At 43.9% G+C, this 23,615-nt stretch overlaps 1 protein-coding gene across 1 annotated transcript in view; it reads left to right on the top strand.

The window, feature by feature from the left end:
- The first annotated feature begins 12,707 nt into the window (after nucleotides 1-12,707).
- LOC137528461 (carbonic anhydrase-like) overlaps nucleotides 12,708-23,615 on the top strand; it is a 94,017-nt gene continuing 83,109 nt past the window's right edge. The window contains exon 1 of the mRNA XM_068249751.1: nucleotides 12,708-12,760. The gene's annotated coding sequence lies outside the window, so the exon portion shown is untranslated. The remainder of the gene's footprint in view (nucleotides 12,761-23,615) is intronic.

Here is a 23,615-nt window from a genome sequence, read left to right as displayed (position 1 = left end):
GTACATCAAACTCAGGTGCCTTTGAAGCAGGCACTATTGAACCTGGTACCCTTGAACTGGGCACATTCAACCCACCTCCCCCTGGTGCTCCCCCAAGTGTATAAAGTACCTGGTGGTGGGTGGAGAGTCCGTCTCCTTCCGTGAGCGACAAGGCGGTCGTGGCAGGTTCATAGTAGGACACAAGCTTGCCCAAATCAGTCCCCAGCAACACAGGGACCTTTATAACCCCAACAACCCTTTCGTGGACCCCTCCTCCCCAATCCAGCTTCACTCTCGCGTGGGCTATGTGAAAAAGGGTGCCCTCTACTCCAGTAAGGGCAAGGGATCGGCTGGAGCTGATGCTCTCCTTTGGCACAAGGTGTGAGTGAACTAACTTGATGTCAGCTCCGGTGTCTCGAAATCCGGTGACAACTTTGCCGTTCACTCTAACAAGTTGCTGCTGGTCGGTTCGGTCGTGGATTTCCTTTCCGCGGGCAAACAGGACAAAATCTGATGATCCAGGCTGTGGTTCGCTGGCGGGTTGCCTCTGCTGTGGGTGAGGTACAGGTGATGCAGATGATCCAGGTGCTGGTGGTGTCTGTCTCCGCTCCGGACAGTCGAATTTCATGTGTCCGGGCTGGCGGCAGTAGTGACAGGTGACCTCTCCAGGGGCTGCAGCCCTGGGTGCAGAAGCTGTGCTGGATGGCCTCTGTGGCTGACGGCTCACTGGGGCAGGAGAGTCTGCCGAGGTATTGGGCTGACCTCCTCTCCAGCTGGATGGGACAGTTCTGCGGGTATCAGCCACCCGGGTAGTTGCAAGGTCTGCAGCGACAGTGGCTGAAGCCGGCCTGCGTTCTAACACAAATTGTCGTACATCAGCAGGGCAAATGTTCAGAAATTGTTCGAGGACTATCAAGTCCTCCAGGACGCCATAAGACCCTTTGGTGAGGCCTAGAGTCCACTGGCGGAGTGTGGTGAGCAAGCTGCTGACCACATCTCGGTACGAATCAGAAGACTTTTTCTGCCAGGCCCTGAACTTTTTCCGATAGGCTTCTGGCGTCAGCTGGTACTTAGTAATGATAGCGTCTTTTATAGCAGCATAATCATTATCCTTCTCCGCAGGCAATTCTGCGAAGGCATCAAGCACTTTGTAGCGCAGCAAAGGTGTCAGATGTCTGGCCCACTGGTCTTGGGGCAGACGATACTGACGGCATGCTTTTTCAAAAGACCGCAAAAACAAGTCAATGTCTGTGTCTTTTTCAATATTAGCAAATTTAAATTTTGCACTTACGGGTGGTGCAGCTCCTTCAGCAGGGAGGCTGGGCAGTGAACTCCGGCTGGCCTGTTGCACTTTTGCCATGTTTAGCTCATGCTGTCGTCGGCGCTCCCGTTCTCGCTCAGTGGCATCCCTCTCTGCGTGGCGTTCAGCAGATTGGCGCTCCTCACGCATGTACTGCAGGTACTTGTCCAGGTCAGTGTCCATCAGCTTTTGTAATGCCTGCTGCATTAGCGGATCAGTACAAACGGACAGTCCAGTACTGGCCGGTTCCAGGCGAGTACTTTCAGAAACTCTGGGATTGGGGTCCATACTGACAGTCTCTGGCGTAACTGTTGCAACAGGGCCCGCAGGATGCTCAACCTCTGTACGCCTAGGATCTTCAGCCTCTGGATCCCCTTGCCTTGAGTCAGATGGGTCAGCGTCTACCTCAGCAGACACATCCAGCTCCTGCAGTTGCTGGGTATCCCATTGAAACAATTCCGTTACCAGGTCCCCTTGTTTCTTGCGGCCGACATCAATGCCTCTCTCTTGGCAAAGATTTTGCAGGTCCGCCAGGCACATTTTCTTGTAGTTCCCGGACATTTCCACGCCAAATAAAATAAAACTTTTGGGGAGGGGTACTGGCTACACAGTCTCTCTGTATATATAAAAAATATATTGCCTTCCAGCTACACCAACGAATTAGTTCGTTTCTTGATAGCGCTAGCGCTATCTTAGATACTTTCAGCACAACACAGGTCCCAACCGCTGCCTACCACAGTTACAGTAGCCCTAGTGGCTGACCGCACTTAGCCTTCCAAACGGTGCCAGTGCACAGATCGTGCGAACTCTGGTCGCAGTCAATGCGCAGGAACCGTTAAGAATTAGCCGCAGACAACTCAGAAGGGAGCCTGTGAGACACGGGTAATTACAACGTACACACGATTCCACGGTAACTGCCACCACCACTGGTATGGGCCAGTGGACCCGATTTACTGACTGACTAGTCCTGCGAATAAAACGGTTAAACACACGGTATTCTGTCTAGCCAACAACAAACAAACAGTAGCGTATCTTCAGAGACCCGGGATCAGTTCTGTGTGTGCTGATAAGCAGGGTAGCGGAACAGTGAATGACTTGGAGGAAGTCTTTTATTCACAGCAATATAAATAATTAATATATACAGGCAATTATTAAAATCAACAATTATTAAAACAGTAATAGCCAGTATAAAAAATAAAAGAAGGGAGAAAAATACTTAGTTCCTGGAAAGATGTCCTTTTTGTGGGAAAAATCAGAGTTCTGGGTTTCAATCATAGTTCAGAGTTCAGACCAGGTGGATGCCAGCATATCCTCAAGCTGGCACCGATGAGTTCAAGATGTTTTCAGGGTGGAGGACTAGCCCGCCTGCTGGCTCTGTGCTTTTGATGAAGCTGGTTTGGGGGTGTGGCAATGCCGGCCCCCTCTGAGCTACCAGCAAATGACAGTTCATTCCCTCTGAGAGATTTTAGAGCTAAACTTATGAATTGCTGTAACTCCGGAACCATACACGTTACATTTAGGGGGGTAACAGCTTCATACTTGGAGGAAAATGCAGATTAATATGATATCCGACATGGCTAGTGCAGCAGATCAGGGTCCTGGGTAGATTCAGACCTGGGTTGTAGGGGCCCCGGGCCCCTCTCAACTGGTATCAAGAGATCCAGCATGACCCTACGGATCCAATGATACCGCTCTCATAACCACCCTATTTATTGTATTCTGTAAATGGGCAAAAGATTATATAGTACATTCATTTCTTCCTGCTAAGGCTGGAGTCAGCCTGACTGGAGTCCAGCTGTGTCTGCTTCTTGGGATCTCCCTCCATGAAAGGAACCTTATGGTTCCTGTAATTAGCATCTGGATGCGAAATCAGCTGGGACAAGCTTTCTGAACTCAAGGGTTTGCCCCTGCTCGTTAGCATATCAAAAGAGCCATCCTGCAGTTAAGGTGATGCTATTTCTCTGCTGAGAAAGGACTGCAGACCTCCTACACAATAAATCCAGATTCTATCGATTTGAAGCGCAATCGATGCAGAGAATCGAGTGCGATCGTTTTTTCTTCACGGGCGGTTACAGGACGCGCCTGCGGCCCCGCAACCGTCCGTGACAAATACGTTATGGGAAATGTGATCTCAGGAAATGGTGAAACTGCATAGCTGAAAAAAAATTCAAAACGGCAAATGTGGTCATACGTTGAAATTGCTCCAACATGGGGATCTTGCCATCAGTCAAGAGCTAAAAATCAGCTAGATTCCCACCACAGAAAAGCACTGTCAACATATTTTAAAGGTACTCCGAGCTCTAAATAAAAACGAAATTGGAAATCGGTACAATTTTTTTCATGTGCTCTTAGACCCTAAAACCAAGAAAAAAAAATCATACCACAAGAGACCCTGGAGCAGCCCCTGCACTTACCTCCCTGGGATCCAGTGCTGCAGTTCTCCCTCTGTCCTCCGGGTGGTGCTCTAACCCTATAGTGACATTGCCGGCTGTCATCATGACAACAAATGGCAATCTCACCTGAGGGATGCAGAGCCTCCGTGGACAGGAAGTAGAATGGCTGCCAGCGTCTGGAACGCCCAAGAGGTGAGTGCAACACTGGATCTTCAGCTAGTAAATCAATAATAAATTAAATATCAATATTACTGTTGTTCACATGACCTTCTTAATCTATCTCTTGAAACTACTAACCCCCATGCTAGCTTCCTGAAAATAAACTTTTAAGATAATGAATTGTATGTATAGTAAAGCTAAGAAATAGAACATTAGTAGCAATGATATGAGTCTCATACGGTTTCCAGTACAGAAAGAGTTAAGAAACTTCACTTGTTATCTATGTAAAAGAGCTTCTCTGAGCTCTGAGACTCAACTTGGGTTGGAGACAGACCTGTTTTCTGAAGCACTTATATATCAAAGAAACGGTGAGACACAACTGTAGATAAGCTTTTACGGCAGGGAAGTTCAAAGGGTTATTAGCTTTGCTCTGTTTCATAGTTTAAAATACAGTGTGTGGTTTGTAATTGCAAATATAATGTAATGATGCAATGTTATAAAAAGTATATATTGAAAATAAAAATGAGACTCTTTTCTTTGCTACTAATGTTATATTAATTATCAATACTACACATACAGTTCCTTATATCATAAGGTTTGCTTTAGCTTCTCTCACTATAAAGAATACACTTAAAAAGTACATCTTAAGAAGAGCATCTCCTAACTACAGCTCACACACAAATCCAGGTCTTTTTCCCCTCCTGCCATTTACTGCATCTTCATTAACAGTTTATTGAAATGTTATAGCTGCACCACCATTAATAAAGTATGTTCCAACACATTCTTCTAGCTGTAGGTTCTCTGCAGTGGTGTTTCCTGTCTAAGTACCAGTATATTGCATTGTATCTCTACTGTGCACTCTTTCTATACACCTATAGAAAATACCTCATGTAGAGACTGCACTGACTTAGGCCTCTTTTCCATGGACTGTTGAACTGGCTGCTCAAAAAGCAGTTACCAGGCAGCAGTGAGCAGTTGTGAGAGTTTGCGAGGCATTTCGCTTCCTATCTTCCTTCACTCCACCAGGTGTTAGTGATCTCACAGTGCTCTCACCCCATGCTGCACACAACACTCCTCTATTCCCAGGAGCTCACCAGAATCTGGCCACCTCTTAACACTTAAAGCGGACCCAAACCAAACATTTTTTTAATAAAAAATATTTAGTTGCACCACTCTGACACATACAAAGATAAATAAACACTCCTTCAAACCTATGATCATTTCAGTGCATGCTTTTCACCCTTCTCTTTTCATAGCTAGGGTTATACTGGGGGCAGCCATTAGCAATTCCTCCATTGCCGGACACCATCTACTCCACCAGTTTGCCGGAAAAATGCCGGCAATTTGAAAGGAAGGGAGGGGTTCCTCCAATAAATGTAAAATATTTTATATTTGTCATCATGCAGCTGAAAAAAGGCTGCTATTTATTATTATAATTTAGAAAATAGATTTTATTTCTGAAATCTTGTATTTTTAATTTGGGTCCACTTTAAGGTTCACTTTAAAGAATACCTGAACTGAAATGTGACATAATGAGATAGGCATGTGTACGTACAGTGCCTAGCACACAAATAACTATGCTGTGTTCCTTTTTTTTCTTTCTCTGTCTGAAAGAGTTAAATATCAAGTATGTAAGTGGCTGACTTAGTCCTGACTCAGATAGGAAGTGACTACAGTGTGACCCTCACTGATAAGAAATTCCTCTTTGTATCTCTTTCTTGCTCTCAGAAGCCATTTTCTGCTAGGAAAGTGTTTTATAGTTGGAATTTCTTATCAGGGAGGGTCACACTGTAGTCACTACCTGTCTGAGTCAGGACTGAGTCAGCCACTTACATACCTGATATTTAACTCTTTCAGGCACAGAAAGAAAAAAAAGGAACACAGCATAGGTATTTGTGTGCTAGGCACTGTACATACACATGTCTATCTCATCATGTCACATGTCAGTTGAGGTATCCTTTAAGCACTTAATGTTAATTCCAAACCAAGGTGACGTTTCAAAACACCTTTGTCTTTAATCTTCTAACAGAGTTTTAAACAATACATAGCATGAAACCTCGAATATGAAGGACCTCTGCACACACACATCCAGGGGTATCAAATGGCATATCACAGTGATCAGTGATGTCCACCTGGGCACTCAGACAACCTAGTCTGTGGGGTCCTGTTAACTACTCTCCAGCTCATTGCCAACTCCCCCCCATCCCACCTCAAACCCCTTTGCTCCTCCGTCTTGTGGGCAACGATGTCAGGCGCACTGGTTGTGCTTGGCTATCTCTTTACCTAGTGTTTGCAACCACTGTGTTCTACGTTGTAATTTTGTAAGCATAGGTCCTTCCATTATTAGTTTGTGTCACCACTATGAAAACATACATATTATAATTATATAGATAGCTAATGCAAAGTAAAATTTAAACTTTCAACAATACACCTGCATTGCTGAACGCTTATATTTTACTTTTCATTAGCTTTGTATATAACTATGTATGCTCTTGTAATTTGGTATATATTTACTCATAAATCGTGTACGTCTCAGTTGCCCAGTTATGTGCAGGCAGCATAAGGTCGTGGGGCAACTTAAAAATAAAATAGTTCATAAAAATCAAGGGGGGGACAAGCATACACAAGGCCGGATTTATAATTTTCTGCCCCATGGGGCATGTATGTTTGCTTTCCCTACCATGTGCAGCAGTGCTCCAAGAGTAATGCTGGGAATACACGTTTCGTTTTTGCCTTCGTTTTAGCCTTCGATTCGTTCAGTAAACGAATCAAGTGTTGAAAACGTATGTGAAAATAGTCATAATCTCATTATAGTTTCGATTAATAGACCCCAAAAACGAACGACTAGTGATCGAACATGTTTGATATTATCTCTCTTTATCCATCTAATCGAACCATTGGTAGGCTTGATGGCTGTTCAGATCGATTATATATTCGTTTATGCCATCCGTCCCTGTACTACGTTTCGTTTCTTTGCAGCCTTCAATCATTGGAAAAACGAAACCATCAGAATCGAAAAAAAAACCAAAACCATGGGTGGTGATATTAACCGTATGATCGATTATTTCGGGATCGAAAAGGACAAAAGGCACAATCGAAACGAAGGCAAAAACGAAGGCAAAAACGAAACGTGTATTCCCAGCATAACATCCATTTACTGTAGCTTCTTTCATACAATGCCCTTGGGCATCATCTCCCCTTTCCCATGTGTTGCTCCTCATTTGTAGCCTTCTCTTTTTGTGTATAGCAACCCTTATTTAACATCCAGGTGCCCACTTGCATCCACACAAGGCCTGAGCCTTTGTGGCCTTTACAGAAAACCAGCCCTTAGCATACAGGGTTAATTAGTTAAAGGACAGCCAGAGCCGGGACATGGTCCTTCAGCACCCAAGGCTGATACACCAAAGTGCGCCCCTCCATCCCTCCCACCCCAGCTGTCACACACTGATTGCTATTGGGCCAGTGCCCCCAACCCAAGCAACCCCTTAATCTCTGGTTATCTGGCTTGCAGTCATTGCCATGTATCCCCTTTTCTTATTTCTTTCTGCTTCAAACACAATAGGGGAATGATAGCTGAGTGAATTGTGCGCCCCCTTCTACACTGCGCCCTGAGGTTGGAGCCTCTTCTGCCTCGGCCCGGCACTGAGGACAGCTGAAGCTAGAGGGATATGGAGGCTTCCATATTTATTTCCTTTTAAGCAATACCAGTTGCCTGGCTGTCCTGCTGATCCTCTGCCTCTAATACTTTTAGCCATAGACCCTAAGGGCCATTTTACACTTAGGCCTCTTTCACAGTGGGACGTTACGTTTGATGCGACAAATCACACAACGTGCCCCTAATGCAGCGCATGTAGGTTATGAAATTGGACGTTATTTTGCACTGCGTTATGTGTCTCTCTTGGTGCGCTGTTTTCGTTGCATACTGATGGAAAGAAAACGGCGCATGCGTTACATTTTAAAAAAATAATTACTGAGCATGTGCAACACACATAGTGCAGCAAATGTATTGCTAAACGCACAGCATGCAGCACTTTCTAATGCCTCTTTCACAGTGTGACATTAAAGTCGCACATTAGAAAATGTTTTAACGTGGACTAACGCACAGCAATATTAAGTCTATGCAACATTTACAGTGCACACGTTGCGTTGTGTGTAACGTGTAGCAATATTTAGAAAGTGCTGCATGCTGTGCGTTTAGCAATAAATCTGCTGCGTTGTGTGTGTCGCACATGCTCAGTAATGTTTTTTTAAATGTAACGCATGCGCTATTTTTGCTCCATCAGTGTGCGACGAAAACGACGCACCAAACGCAGGGCTAAAGGATGTACTATAACGTCCAAGTTATAGTCTTTCAATGCGTTGCATTAGGGGCACGTTATGCGACCTTAACGTTGCATCAAACGCAACGTCCCACTGTGAAAGAGGCCTAAATATTGCTACACGTTACACACAACGCAACGTGTGCACTGTGAATGTCGCACAGACTTTGTATTACTGTGCGTTAGTCTGCGTTATAAATTTTATTGCCCCACTGTGATAGAGGCCTTAGGCCCCGTTCACACTTGCGTTTTGGCAAGCAAACGGACCGGATCGTATCAGGACCTGATCCGGATTGGAACCGTACGGTTCCGATCCGGATCCGGTCCGTTTGCATCAGGACTGCTTCAGGCTGCCATCCGGATCCGTGGGGGGAAAAAACCAGCAAAATACCTTAAAATTTGTTGGGGTCTGCAGAAGGTGCACCTGGTGCACCTGTAGAATCAGGTCCTCCGCTGTGTAGGGCCTCACCTCCACCTCCGACATACTGCCAAAACAGCTCCAGCACGTGTGTCACTGCTGCTCCACTCCGGATATGATGGGCCCATGTGTCCCCATCCGAAATGGCCGCTATAAATACGCATAGGAAGTGGGGTAGAACGTCCGGTGTTGTCTCCAGTGTGTTCTGTGCTTCCGTTTCCCATTGGTTTTCTATATCCGGATGGTGCAGTCAGGCTCCGATCCGGGTGCGTGGGCCGGATGAGCCGGACCAAAAAATAGCGCATGTTGGAAAAGCCTCCGGAGTCCGGTATGGCTCCGTACTGTATGGAACGGACGCGTGTGAACGTCCGCATAGCCTTTGCATTGCTATGCGGATCGTACGTTCCGTTTGTACAGTATACGGTCCGGATCCGATCAGGCGGATCCGGACAGGGAACGCTAATGTGAACCGGGCCTAAATCAGTTGCTCTCAGTTATAACTGAAAGAAAACTGATTTTCAAAGTAAAGACCATGTTTTCCTATGGCACCTTTCACACTTAAAGAGGAACTCCAGTGAAAATAATGTAATAAAAAAGTGCTTCATTTTTACAATAATTATGTATAAATGATTTAGTCAGTGTTTGCCCATTGTAAAATATTTTAAATCCCTGATTTATATTCTGACATTTATCACTTGGTGACATTTTTACTGCTGGCAAGTGATGTAGCTGCTGCTTGCTGTTTTGGCAGTTGGAAACAGCTGTAAACAGCTATTTCCCACAATGCAACAGGGTTCACAGACAGGAAACTGCCAAGAGTACGTACTCAGAATTTCTTTGTGGGAGGGGTTTCACCACAATATCAGTCGTACAGCTCTTCCTGATGGTCTGTTTGTGAAAAGGAAAAGATTTCTCATGTAAAAGGGGGTATCGGCTACTGACTGGGATAAAGTTCAATTCTTGGTCGGAGTTTCTCTTTAACACGTTTTAACAGAAATATTTTTCACAATGCAATGCTATGGAAAAAACACGCACCAACGCGTGCTAATGGACACTATCGCGTACAAATTGATTAAGTGTAAATGGGCCCTAAACAAGCATGCAGCAGATCAGGTGCTTCTGACATTGTCAGATCTGACAAGCCAAGAGACCAGCAGGGCTGCCAGGCAACTGGTATTGTTTAAAAATAAATACATATGGCAGCCTCCATATTTTTCTCACTTCAGTTGTCCTTTGACCTCTTGAGCCCCAGAGGTTTATACCCCCATTTTTTACAGTTCAGCACTTCACAACTTTAACAGTTTATTGTTAGCTCATACATGTTAGCACCCAAATGAATTTTACTTCCTTTTCTTCTCACAAATAGACCTTTCTTTTGGAGGTATTTGATTTCTGCTGCTATTTTTAGTTTTTTTTATATTAATTAAAATAGACTGAAATTGTGTTTAAAAAAAACAAACATACAGATAAAATAATTGGCTTCCCCTAAATTGGCCCTAGACTAAGATACATACACTACACAATACATACATAGACATATGCCTATGGTAGGGATTAGATTGTGAGCCCCTCCGAGGGACAGTTAGTGACAAAACAATATACTCTGTACAGCGCTGCAGAATATTTCAGCTCTGTATAAATACTAACATATTTGATTAGTAAAAAACAGCCTGCCAGCTCCAATCTCTGGCTGGCAGGCTGATCGCTTGTGCACACTGCTTACACTGATGGGAGCAAGCGCTTTGCTCCTGTCAAATCTCGTTCCTCGCGAGATGATGTTAGGCGGTCGGCAAGAAGTTAACCCATTAGCAGCTTCAAACAAAAATTTAGTTTGAAAGCTGCTGGCGCATTCTAAACCTCTGTTGGCATATCTAAAGTGGCTGTCTAGTGCAGCCAAATGATCGGGTGGCAGGGAGCAGTTATATATAGAACGGCTTCTTCTCTTCCTCCATCGACGGCTCTGAACTTCCGACAGGTATTCTGGGTCCCGGTCACATTCGAATACATGATATGACATGATCGGGATCCATGAGACTGTGTCCGCATTACAACGCCTCCCGGTGGTGGAAGTGGGATGATAGAAGAGACTCTTCCATCACCCCTCCTCCACCACTGGGAGGCGCTGTAACGCTGACATGGTCACCTGGATTTGGATGTCGTCACATCATGTGATCGGAACTGAGAAAACATGTCAGGATTACATTGCCGCAGCAGTGGAGGAAGAAGAAGTCGATACAGCCATCTGGACAGCACAGGTGTAGAACGCTCCCAGCTTCAGGAGGCACGTGCACGGCCGAGCCTCACATGTGCAGAGAAGTAAGAGTGGCTGGACAGATTCCCAGCGGCAATAACAAGACAAAGGAGCGGCCGGAGATGACGGCGAGGGAGCCCATGCACCTCATGGGACTGGAGGAAGCCCCAGGTAAGTATAAATACACAGATATTTTAGATCCCAGGTATCCTTTAAGGCAGACCCATACTAAGGTTAACTGTTTACTCCAACCCCAGGCTGAGGATCAAATGGCATTGAAGGCCAGATGCTGATGTAATATTTATGCTCAGTTTTGCCCACAAGCTCCCTACCCATCCAGACAAAACTTGTCACATTTTCTATATAATGGCCTTGCACAGGTAAATCTATGTGCAAACACTGGTTAACTTGAACCTGATGCTCCTTAACCCCGATAACCTAAAATAGGATTCGTATTACTGTGTGTGAGACTTTCTTGTGTGCTACTAGGAATTGCTTATCTTGTATACACATTTCTGAAGCAATTCAGCAATCGCACAGAACACAAAGCACTGGCCGTACTCTGGTCTAAAATTAACTATAGTGGCTTTCGGTCCATTTAAAAAAATGTTTTCAACTTACAGACTTATGTTTCATATTATTTTAGTTATTTCTGTTTAAATGTTTGTTTTACAAATTTTAAGCCAAGGTGTTGAGTTATCCTTTAAACATAGCCTGCTGGGTTTTCTCAGACAAAAGCTCAGCACTGCCTGCAAGCCTGAAGGATAACACAAAAGGGGCAAATACTTCTCACATTTAGTGAATCTCAGCCCTGTGTCAGACATCCTGTAACACATCAGTGAACTGACATTTTGAGTATGAGTCTGTTTGGTAGCAACACTTGCTCACCGCAAATGGTATTAAAAACATTTTTTTTAATTTTTTTTAATTAACTACATGTGCCAACCTGTGGCACCAGTTCTGCCCCAAGGACATAAACATACGACGCTGCTCTGCATGATCGCTGACTACTCAGGGTAAGACTGCTGTAGAGGAATATGTGTTCCCAGAGACAGTAAGAATTCATAACCAATGAATGGTCACTGCTGCAGCCAGTAGCATTGATCATACATGAGGAACTTAGCAGGGCACAATGCTGTCCAGGAATGTGAAAACATTTACGAGACCAATGCTTCCCTTAATAATCCATCACTTATTTAGCCATTTGCAGTGATCGGTCATTTATCTTTTTGTACACATAAAGTCCACATAAAGTCCAGCAACAGGTTGTGTTGCTATGAAGAGGGGAGGAGCAGGTGGGGAGAGAGAGAGAACAATGGTCTCAGCCGGGGCTCTGCCAACTTGTTCCAGCATGGCGAATAAAATAGTCCAATGGAGGAGAAGCTACCTCCTCCCAAGGTGAGTAGCTCGTAGGAGCATTTTTTTTTTATCCCCACAGATACACTTTGCATCTCCATTTTCCACAAGTCACCAACTACCAATTAGTCAACTGTGAATTTATTTATTTTTGAAATGCCAAATTCTTACAAATAAACACAGTTCAATAGTCTCAAATGAACAAACACCAGTCCCAGAGGCTGCCCCTCTGCAGAATCCCGTTAATGTTTAACTTGCAGTTTTGTAAATCATTCAGCCTCCACTAAAAATAAGTCTTCCATTGTTACTCTTACAACCTGCAGGAAGACAAAAAGAAATATATGACTGGAGAGGTAAACATTTGATAACCATTTCTGAACTCTGAAAATGACCATTCTTTTTGAGAGATCTGAATAACAATTTATTGCCTTAAGGTGGCCGAGCATTCGACCAATTCCATAAATTGGGACGTGACATACCTCTCCGGGCTCCACTGACCATCTACCTTCCCCATCCGTCTGAGTCTCTATGATTACAGCACTCTCTCTCATCATGTAACCCACGTGATGAGAGAGGACATTTGAGGTAAGTAGATCATCGGTAGAGCCAAGAGAGGCGAGTCACTTCTCTTCAGCACTGGCTACCCTGTAGTTCAGGGGCCTGCCACAGGTCTCCATGTGGCCTGCAACAGTCCCCCTTATCACCATCAAGCCCCCCCTTGGATATGAGCCCCGTAGCAGCAGCTGTGGATGCTATGGTGTATCTCTAAGCCAGTGTGTGACAACGTATGGCCTGATTGATGTAGATGCGTGACAATGTATGGCCTGATTGAAGTGGATGTGACAGCATATGGCCAGATTGGCAGGGATGTGATACGGAATGTGACACAATGGCAAAACTGAAGTGGATGTTAGTGTGGTTTTTTTTGTTAACACTTTTTGAGGATGTCTTTATGCAGCCCAACCAGTGCAGCCAGATAAGAGCTTACTGACTGTCTAGGGAATCTACGCTGTTCTTTTAAAGCAATGTTTACACATCATTTGTCACTTTTTCAAAATGAATTGCCGAACACTGTACTTCATTAGTGTTGGTATTTGAACAATGCTCCAAATTCACCCAAACACCACACTTCAGCACTATACATCTCTGAACCTGCGGACAGGGTCAGGGGGAGTTTACATACTTGTGCTTAACGGCGCATTTCATATGACTGCGCTCTTCACCCGAAGCCTAGAGAAGGAAGTATCCAAGTCACGTGGAATCCACCATGAAGCGCAAGTAAGTAAACTCCCCCGACCCTGTTCAAAGGCTCAGTGCTGAATGGTGTGGAACCGTGGTGTGCAGGTAAATTTGGAACGATGTTCCGAATTTGAACACCAGAACTGCACTTCATGGCCATAGCATTTTTTAAATACAAAATGGGGGTCACCAACCTGGGAGTCATAGGATACCCAGCAACAAATGGGGATATATACATGCACTACTACTCATTTTATTGAGGCCGATTCACACATACCAGCTACACTGTGGGCTTGGCATCCCATTACTCACGCTGGACTGTCTTAAGAGATCTCGGCAGAAACATGACCGTCCAATCGATCTTTTTTTTTCATAATCTTTTTATTTCAGGAAAAGTATCAAATAACATACAGTGCAAATAGAGAGAATCGCATTTGGCTTAAAATGATTGTTACATAACCAATAACAATTAAACACATCAAAAAGAAAAGGAGAACTGTTTAAGGTTGTAGAGAAGCTGTTTCCTAGATAAAATAAATGCACTTAGAGTAGTTGTATCACCGGGAAGTTCAAATTGTTCTGAATTACAATAAGAATCGGAATGGGTGCGATCAGTAACAGAAGTTGCCATTTTCATATGATCTGATAGTGCCAGCTTTGTTGATATTGAAGTGTTAAAGGCTAAAATGGTGTGCCACATATAACTTATGGTACCTGAAGTTTTGTAGTATCGCCCTCCCTACCCTCCCCCCACCCTCAGTACCCTCTGAATGCATCCATGCAGTCACCATGTTCCTGTCAAACTATTGTGCGTATATTCCACTATTGCAGAAAATGAACCATCAACAACCAAGGGTAGGCCAACACTAGTAGCAGATGGACTGACTAGCCACTCATTAGTGCTATTGTGAATTCCTCCGAGTGTCTGAAGAAACTCCAGTACGCCCAGGTTTTCTTGTGTATTTCGGGCTTATTTATTGCAGTAAATGATAGGTCTTCCATCAGCTCTGTATTGTCCCACTCTTTAACCAGTTCTTCAGTGTTCGGCAGTGTCAATCGATCTTTTGATCGATATTTGGCTGAAATTGATTGAAAGGATAGATCGGACATGCTGGAAAATCTATATCGCAAGGGCTCCAGCAAGTGCACAGTGGTGACAGAGTTTGATATCAGGATCGATGCACCCCCGGCTGATGTCCCCCAAAATGCACTCCCTTCCCCCTCAGTGTTTTAATCCTAACATTTGTATAGCGCTTTTACTCATGTTGGGCTCAAAGCACTTAAGGGCTGCAGCCACTTATGGCCTGCTCAAGGGGCTACCTTGCAGTGTTAGGAAGTCTTGCCCAAATACTTCTTATTGAATAACTACTGACCCTAGCCAGAATTTGAACCCTGGTTTCCCATGTCAAAGGCAGAACCCTTAACCAGTATACTATCCAGCCACTAAAAATCCTCAGCCACCCCCCGACCTGACTCCTGGCCTCCACCTACACCAGCAGTGCCACATGATGCTGGCACATGTGTGACATCACATGTACCGAGCCACATGGTACCATCAATCTTGGTGACGCCAAACACCAGGAGAAGCCGGGAGTCACACCGGCAGACAGGTGAAACTTTAAAACACTGCAGGTGAGGGGGGTGGAACGTTACACTTTTGGGGACCCAGCATGCTGAAATCTATTGGAAATTGCTGGGCAGTAAGCGGGCAGGCAACAGATCTATTAATGGTTGATATGGCCATAGTTTGAGTGATTTATGTCCAGCTTTAGCCTTCCTCCAATCTTCTTAAAGCCCCTCATCATGCATCAATGTAGGCGCTCGGTGGTCGAGCTTGTTTTTGACTGTGTAGAAGCTCCCTGATTAACAGACATCAACAAAGTTATTTTTAAAGAACCTACCGTAGTTAGGATCCCAAACACTGGACACTTCCTTCACCACTGACTGTCATGGCTAAAAGCTGCAGTCTTCTGAGCCATTCAGTCTGTGACTGCCCCCTGTAATCTGAATATTTGGATGATGCAACCCAGGCAGCATAACTACAAAACCGCAACTGACTCAATCACATGACCTAAAGTTGCTTTAGGTCATGTGATCGACATTTTAAGATTGGCTTTTAGCTGCATAAGCCGCATTTCACTTAAAATAGTAGAACCGTGATAACAAAGTTATTACATGGTATTTCAGTTGTGTGTCTGGAAATTTGGGATCTGGTATTTAAGCTACGAAGCAAGTTCCAGCTTTTACTATAGCATTACGTGAAGCATACTTCTAAAATCAAATGACGCGGAGGAGCTTCAAAATCTTGTTTTAAATCACCCTAAGCCTTTACAACACGGAAGCCTATAAGCACAGATGTCCTGGCACACTAGACTTCGCCCTCCATCAACCTACAAACCCCTGCTGAACCGCAACGCAACGCTGGCCCAGCTGTCACTTGTCCCTTACATCCCTTGCCCATGATAGGTAGCTACAGGTGCCCCTTAGTATTAGGTAGCTAGAGGAACCGCAGTATTAAGTAGCTAGTGGTGCCCCCGAATGAAGGGAGATCTCGTGGAATGCCCACACCTGGGTGAGTAACCTCTCATTTACACTCAGCTTGGGACTCTGCATAGGGAAGGAGGGAGAAAGACAATCAGGGATGGTAGTGAGCAGCCTTTCCCTCATCAGGCGCCTGTAGGTATGTGCCTACAGTGCCTTATGGTAAATCCAGCCCTGACCCTGAGACTGGAGGAGTTTAAAGTTTGTCTCCCTCTTATTTTTTAGTGTCCAGTTTGTCCTTCTTATGGTGCCCCTTAGGCTGGTGTTACACTTATGCATAGCGCCGCCCACCACACGCCCTTCGCTGCCCCTTGCCCAGTGCTGTACTCTCTGCTGGACAGGAATTATATCGCTAGGATTCCCGGGTTACCCCGTCGTAATCATATCGTTCCTCACATGCGCACCACACTGCCGCCACCAACACATTTACATTGTCTGCACTGCCCACTGACTTACATGCATTCCGCCACCAGTGCGTCGCAGCGGGAGTCCGCCGGTAACACGCTGTTGACTTTGTGGCGGGTTGGCGGGCAATTGGCAACTTTTGGTGCAATGTGACGCGTTAAGTGTACTAGGCCACATTGCCTTGCATTGTCCTTGCGGTATCCTACAGCAAAACAGGGTAACACAATGCACACTTGCAAGGCAAGGGTAAAAGAGGCCTTGATACAATTTTTAGTGAACAAGCCTATATTCTATCAGATTTATCTGATCGTATTGATTGACAACAGAGAAGCTGGTGGGTCCAATCACTCCTGAACGATCATGTTATCAATCAGTTTCTTAAAAAATGGTTGATCGTCGTCGCGGATGTTTTATAGATATGATCGCAACTAGTTTTCATATGATCCTAAATTGAATTCTTTAGCGGTGTGGATCAAATAGTAAATTTTCTTTCTAATTGAATTACTCTATCGAAAATATCGTTTGATGAAGATAACACTGTTGATGGGCACCTACATACAATACGTGGAGGGAATCCTTCTCTCAAGGTTTACATTGAATGAAAGATAGAGAGAAGATTTTACTAAAACACTTTACATTCTATTCAGTTATTCTGTAATACTGGTCCAAGCCCTATCCCATGGAGCCGTATCCATCCCTGCCATGCAATGATGAGGTCCAGAGAGTTAGAAGCAGGCTGTCTGCATGTTGGGTTGATGTGGCTCTGTAAAAGTTATTAGCTATAGGCTTGCTATATACCAGCGAAATAGGGTATAGAGAGATCATTTGCATATTCAGAAGTGATACATTATGGGAAACAACATTTGCTCATTTAAAGAGAATCTGAAGCCTTATTTAAAATACAAAAAAACAAAACAGATACTTACCTATGGAGAGGGAAGGCTCTGGGTCCTACAGAGACTCCCTGTTCCTCTCCTCATCCCCTCCTTCCCTCGCAGGCTCCTCTGTTTAAATCTCCCGCTGTGGGAGGCTTCTAACATCTTCGGGAGCCTGAGTGCTCCTGAATATGGGCGTCTCTGTACTGCGCATGTGCAAGAACGGGAGAGAGGGCGCTCCTGCGTGCGCAGTATGTAGTGGCCCATCTTCGGGAGCCCTAGTGCTCCCGAAGACTTCCAAAGTCCATCCGAAGCGGAAGAGAACAGTCTCCAAAGAACTACTAACGGGGAATCCAGCCCTGAAACGTAAGGACCGTAGGAGAAATGGGAAGGCTCTATAGGACCTATAACCTTCCCTCTTCTTAGGTAAGTATCTGAAGCTAAAATGTAACAAAAAAAAAACAGACTCCCTTTATGAATGATTAGAAACACCATCTGTTTTAAGAAGGCAAATAACACTGTGTTCAGTTAGAAAGTAAACATGGTTACCTTTTCATGATTAGGATCTGGAAAGTTGCTTATTCCTTTGGGGAAGATGGACCTGATCAAGGATTTAATGCCATCTGGATACACATAGGTTGGACGGTCTGCACATTGTTTCCCTATTCCTGCAGCCCACTAAAAAAACAAATAATTAGGATGTTTATAGAAAAAAAAACAAATAATGTCAAAATTCAGGATTAAAGGACAGCTAAAGAGAGAAGAATTTGGGGGCTGCCGTATTTATTTTCTTTTAAACAATGCGGATTGCCTGGCTGTCCTGCTGATCCACTGCCTCTAACTTTCAGCCATAGACACTGAACAAGCATGCAGATCAGATGCCCTAACTGAAATGTGACTGGATTAGCTGTAGGCTTGTTTCTGGTGTGTGAATCAGACACTACTGTAACCAAAGAGATCAGAAAGCCTGCCAGGCAAGTGGTATTATTTCAAAGGAAATAAATATGGCGGTCCCCATATGTTTCTCACTTTAGGTGCACTTTAAAGTCATCAACTAAATTTGTATTTGCACAATGCCTTCTATTACCCACCCCCGATTCTTCACAGTGGGTTACACAAACTGCAGCAAAAAGTGTTCCCATACTTGGCATCACATGACAGACAAATGTTTAACTCTATTACATCACTTCCTGTTCCTATTGACCTTATAAGCCCTTGGAGCCCTTTTCCATCGACAATGTTTTAATCATAGTGCGTGCTGCATTTATCCTGTGGTTGCATTGGGGTTAAAGTCAATGGGAGTGCAAGAAAATCGGATACCAAATGTGTTGCTATCCAATTTTCCTTCGATTTGCCAACTTAAATTTTCATTTTAGAATGGGAACCAAGGCTGTGGAGTCGGGACAAAAACCATCCGACTCCAACTCCGACTCTTCAGTTTATGAAACCACTGACTCCGACTCCCAACACCAGGTACCCAAAAATTGCTTTGAATCCGACGCCTCAACTCCAACTCCCACTCCCCAACCCTGATGGGAACATCAATCAAACTTAATCGCAGCACAAAAACCACTGATTGCATGTAAGAACACAAGAAACCATTAGGTGAAAATGAAGAAAAATAGCACTGCAATTTTCAATGGAAAAGGAATCAAAGAGAAACCGTAACCAAGGATTGAACTTTATCCCAATCAGTAGCTGATACCCCCTTTCCCATGAGAAATCTATTCCTTTTCTCAAACAGATCATCAGGGGGCTCTGTATGGCTGATTTTGTGGTGAAACCCGTCCCACAGTGTGATGTCAGTGCCTCACAGCACTGAAGTACTGACATCACACTGTGGGAGCCTTGTGGCATTGTGGAAAATAACAGCGGTTTCCAACTGCCAAAAAAACAAGCAGCATCTCCTTCCAGTGACTTCACCTGCCAACAGTAAAAATGTCACCATGTGATAAATGTCAGGATGTAAATCCGGGAGAGGAAAGATTTTACAATGAGCAAACACTGACTAAATCATTTATATATTATTATTGTAAACATTAGGCACTTTTTTACTACATTATTTTCACTTGAGTTCCTCTTTAAGGCAGAAATAAAGGTAACTTTTAGCCCTTTCCACTCTATCCAAAACACAACTGAAAATTTGAACTGGAGTTTAGTAGGGCTATTTCACTCTAGTGGTGTGTCCTTAAAGTGTACCAGAGATGTAGAATAACAAAGATTTGATACTTACCTGGGACTTCCTCCAGCCCCATAAGCACTGCTGAATTCATAAGAGAAATAATATTTCTGATACTACAATTCTCCCAGTCAGAATAGAACCCGTGTACACTGGTCCAAAGGTCCATGTCAAATTAGCAATTTTGTCTTAGCAATTCATTGCTGTGACAATTCTCCAAAGCTGGCTGTTTTTCTAATTGTGTTTGCTAATAATAGGGAGGTCTATGGAAGTAAAAATAATTTTCAAGTTCTGGTTTATAGCAAACAACAGAATCTAAATGTTGCCAATGACTATGATGCTTCCACGAAGTATTGAGGAATCTAGTTACCTGAGATGAAATCAAGTGATAAACTACACTAATAATCATGGATATTAGTCCTATGAGTTGTGGTTCACCATAGTTACATAGTTATTTGGGTTGAAAAAAGACATCCATCCATGGAGTTCAACCAGAAAACAATGAGCTTGCTGGGTAATTTATAACAACTTATCACAGTGACTTGGAGAGCAACAAATCGCCTTGACATTATTCAACATGTGACATTCTTCATCATGTAACAAATGCCTAGATCAGGGGTCCCCAAACATTTTGGGTCGAGGGCCGGGTCAACATACTTGAGACTGCTGGGGGGCCGAAGTATACATAAAATGATGTAGAAGTCTTTGTGGGCCAGACAGTGCAGCAAACCCCCAGGAGACAACCTGTAGTCCAATTGGACAACAGTGTAACCTGATGTGGAATTTGATTGGAAACCAGCGAATTACTGCTTTCTGGCTTCATTCTATATGTGGACCACCAATATTTAAAGATGTAGCTAACTGCAGCTATAATACATTTTGTGAGTGAGGGGCCGGTAAAAAAGCCTCAGGGGGCCACATTCGGCCCGCGAGCCTTAGTTTGAGGACCACTGGCCTAGATGATGAACTCAAGATCAGTGCTTGAATATTCAACAAAAAACAGCTTAATTAGTTTACATAAATAAGATGACATTAGCTATATTACCACGTAAGTACATTCATTCAACCAAAGAAAGTTAAACAGTGTATGTAATACTCTTTTCCTTTTTTTTTAAATGCAGATCGCGTGTCTGATGTACTAGGAGTGAAAGCTATTGTTATGCTGGGAGTACACCATACAATTTAAGGGTCGATTTTAGTTTTGATCGAGAAATGCATTTGATTTTACTTCTAGGAATCGTCCGTTTTTTAGCGTTTGTGAAGGCTGAATCATATATTTTCGGAATATATGGAACGAGATCGGACATGTTGAATATTATCGATCGAAATGAAGGCAAAGTATCGACTATTTGCCGTTCGATTAGTATGACGATAATGTGTTCGATAAAGTGGCATTCCACAGGCCTGCCCTCAAATGGGACATCATCAGAAGTGGGAGTACTCAGCGGGAGGATTCCTTGGAAAGTGGGAGTGTTGTTGTTCGTACTGATTACTTCCGATTACTGCCGTATGGCAAATTTCCTTCTGCCAAGCGATTTCAAATAGTTCGTAGCACGGCAGGAACGTTTCCTAGAAAAATCTTAGTTTTTTGACCGCATTTAGTAATTTAGTAAATGTGCCACAGGAAGTAAGCGGCGATGTCTATTTCCGGTTCCGGCTCTATCGCGCACTTCAGGTGATTGAGTGAGCAAGCAAGCAATGGCGGAAGATGAGGCAGAAATGGAGGGAGGGAATCTGAATCCATCCTCCGCCACCGCCGTTCTGGAATCCGATCAGTCTGCCGAAATCCCATCTGGGCATCCTAGCACACCTGCCAGCACTGTGACGGAGAGGGGGAAAGAATGTTGTGACAGAAAACGGGAGCACTCTCCCATGGAAGCTGACTCCCCCATAAATGATGACTCTCCCATAGATGATGACTCTCCCATGGATGCTGCAGTCATGGAGAAGAAGAGACAAAGTACTGGCATTAAATGCGAGTACTCTCCCACAGAAGATGATGCTGGATCAGAACTTGAAATAGTTGTTGTGGACCGAAATACTTCAGGTGAACAGTACTGTGTCCCTGAGCAGGAAGACTTGCAAGCTGAACACCGCGCAAAAAAGCACAAGAATGTGAAGAAGAAAAAGAAGAAAAAACATCAGCACCACCAGACATCCAGCGATGAGGATACCGATGGCAAACGTGCTGATGCAATGTCCTTTGAACAGCTAGTCGTGATGGTGAAGACGTTCGACGACTGCGACTACACGTGTGCCAGAACAACAGTGCGCCATCCGAACTACAATAAGAACCAAATAATTAAGAGAGTGCAGAAAAAACTTTACAACAGTTTTGGCGTTCGGAAGAGCAAAGTTGCCCTGCAAAGAAAGTGGTTTGACCTAAAAAGAGATGGAAACTGAGTGCATCAAGTGAGGAAATAAAAAAACGTGAGTAATTGTTTTTTTGAGTTTAATTGTGCTTGAGCAGTAAAACTGTACAGCAAATAAACACTGTTTTTCTTCTCCTCTTGTGTTGTACACAGGTCGCCAGGGTGTCGAGTTGGACAGCACAGTGACTTCCACACAGAAATCCAACGAGGAATAACATCCAGGTAAGCACAGAGTGGAGGCTTTCTACTGTGTACTTTCTACTGTGAAGGAAGATGGGAATTTATGGACACTCTGAATGCTAGGGGAGGGCATTTGTACTCAAACACTGTGCTGTTGCCATAGTATCAGAAAGATGGCAACTTGGAGGATTCTTTGTTCGGGGTACAAATCCCTTCTCATAGTGTACACAACATTCCCAAATTATCTTCTTCCTGCTACTACGCCAACAGCAGAGTGTTTGTATTGTATGGAAAGGGATTTGTACTCCCCAAATTTCCATATTCTTGTTACTATGGCAACAGTACAGTGTTTGGAGTACAAATCTCTTCCCATAATGTGTACTTTCCCATACTGTTGCCATAGTAGCAGGAAGATTGGAATTTGGGGATATTACGGGAAGGGATTTGTACTCCAAACACAACACGCTTTTCAATCGCATATTCTACATGGTTAGGAGTGCAGAGATGTATATTTCCATCATAATTTGTGGTTGTTTGTATACTTTTTCTAGGGGATTACAACACCCGTGGACCTGGGAAATTGGAAGCACAACATCTGCATGCAAGAGGCTGCAATGTGCACAGACAAACTGAGGAAGAACGTCCACAAAGGCAACAAGCATGAATCAGCAACGCGTACAAACAGACAATGTTTCTGGTGCAGAGAGTTGGTGAGTTGTAATTGGTAGTTGGGTTGAACGTTCATGACACATATTCTTCATCCCTCAATCTTTCCCTTTCCCCACCCCTAGCTGCGTTTCGTGTGTGTGGTTTCATTTTTTAGGGGGTTTTGTTTGCTGGAATGTGCACACTTTTACTTTGTTACGGTGGCCCGCAGGGGCTTAGCTAGAAATAATGGGGCCCCATAGCAAAGTGTTGGTTTGGTGCCACTCCCTAAAAAAAATAGGCACATTTCTCCAAACCCCTGTAAATAGTCTTCATAGCAGGCACCTGATATTTACCATTTTTTACAGTGGGATTTACCATTTTTTAAGGAGATAAATGCATTTGCACATGGGATATTTAAGTGCATCCTTGGCACAGTGGTGTTTTGGAATTATAAAGAATTTGTAAAGCTGTCCTTTTCTCCTATCCATATGAAAAAAACATATCATGGATGTAGTAATAATAAGAATGTGATATCTGCGGAATGGTGGTGAGGAATCTCTGCTGTAGGTGAACCATAAATGGTTAGGTGGAAGAGGACAACACTTTCTGGCATTCATTCCACTCATGGTGAATGGTGAACAAAAGACGGCAGATGTCAGGTCAACGTGCTGCAAACTTGACCTAATAAAAACTCCAGAGTTGGCCGGGCGATTGCTAGCGCTTGGCACAGGTGTGGTCAGCCCCCTATGGAGCTGCAACTGAACAGTGTGTAGGAAGGTGGAAAGGACTAAAAAAGACCAGAAAGCCCTGTGTGAAAAAGTAACGCTAAATGTAATTTTGTCTTCTTAAAGAGACACTGAAGCGAAAAAAAAATTATGATATTATGATTTGTATGTGTAGTACAGCTAAGAAATAAAACATTGAGATCAGATACATCAGTCTAATTGTTTCCAGTACAGGAAGAGTTGAGAAACTCCAGTTGTTATCTCTATGCAAACAAG

This window comes from Hyperolius riggenbachi, chromosome 8 (assembly GCF_040937935.1).
Source record: "Hyperolius riggenbachi isolate aHypRig1 chromosome 8, aHypRig1.pri, whole genome shotgun sequence".
In the NCBI taxonomy this organism is placed as follows: Eukaryota; Metazoa; Chordata; class Amphibia; order Anura; family Hyperoliidae; genus Hyperolius; species Hyperolius riggenbachi.
Note: the sequence above shows the minus strand (reverse complement) of the source record. Positions and strands in the feature narration are given on the sequence as shown.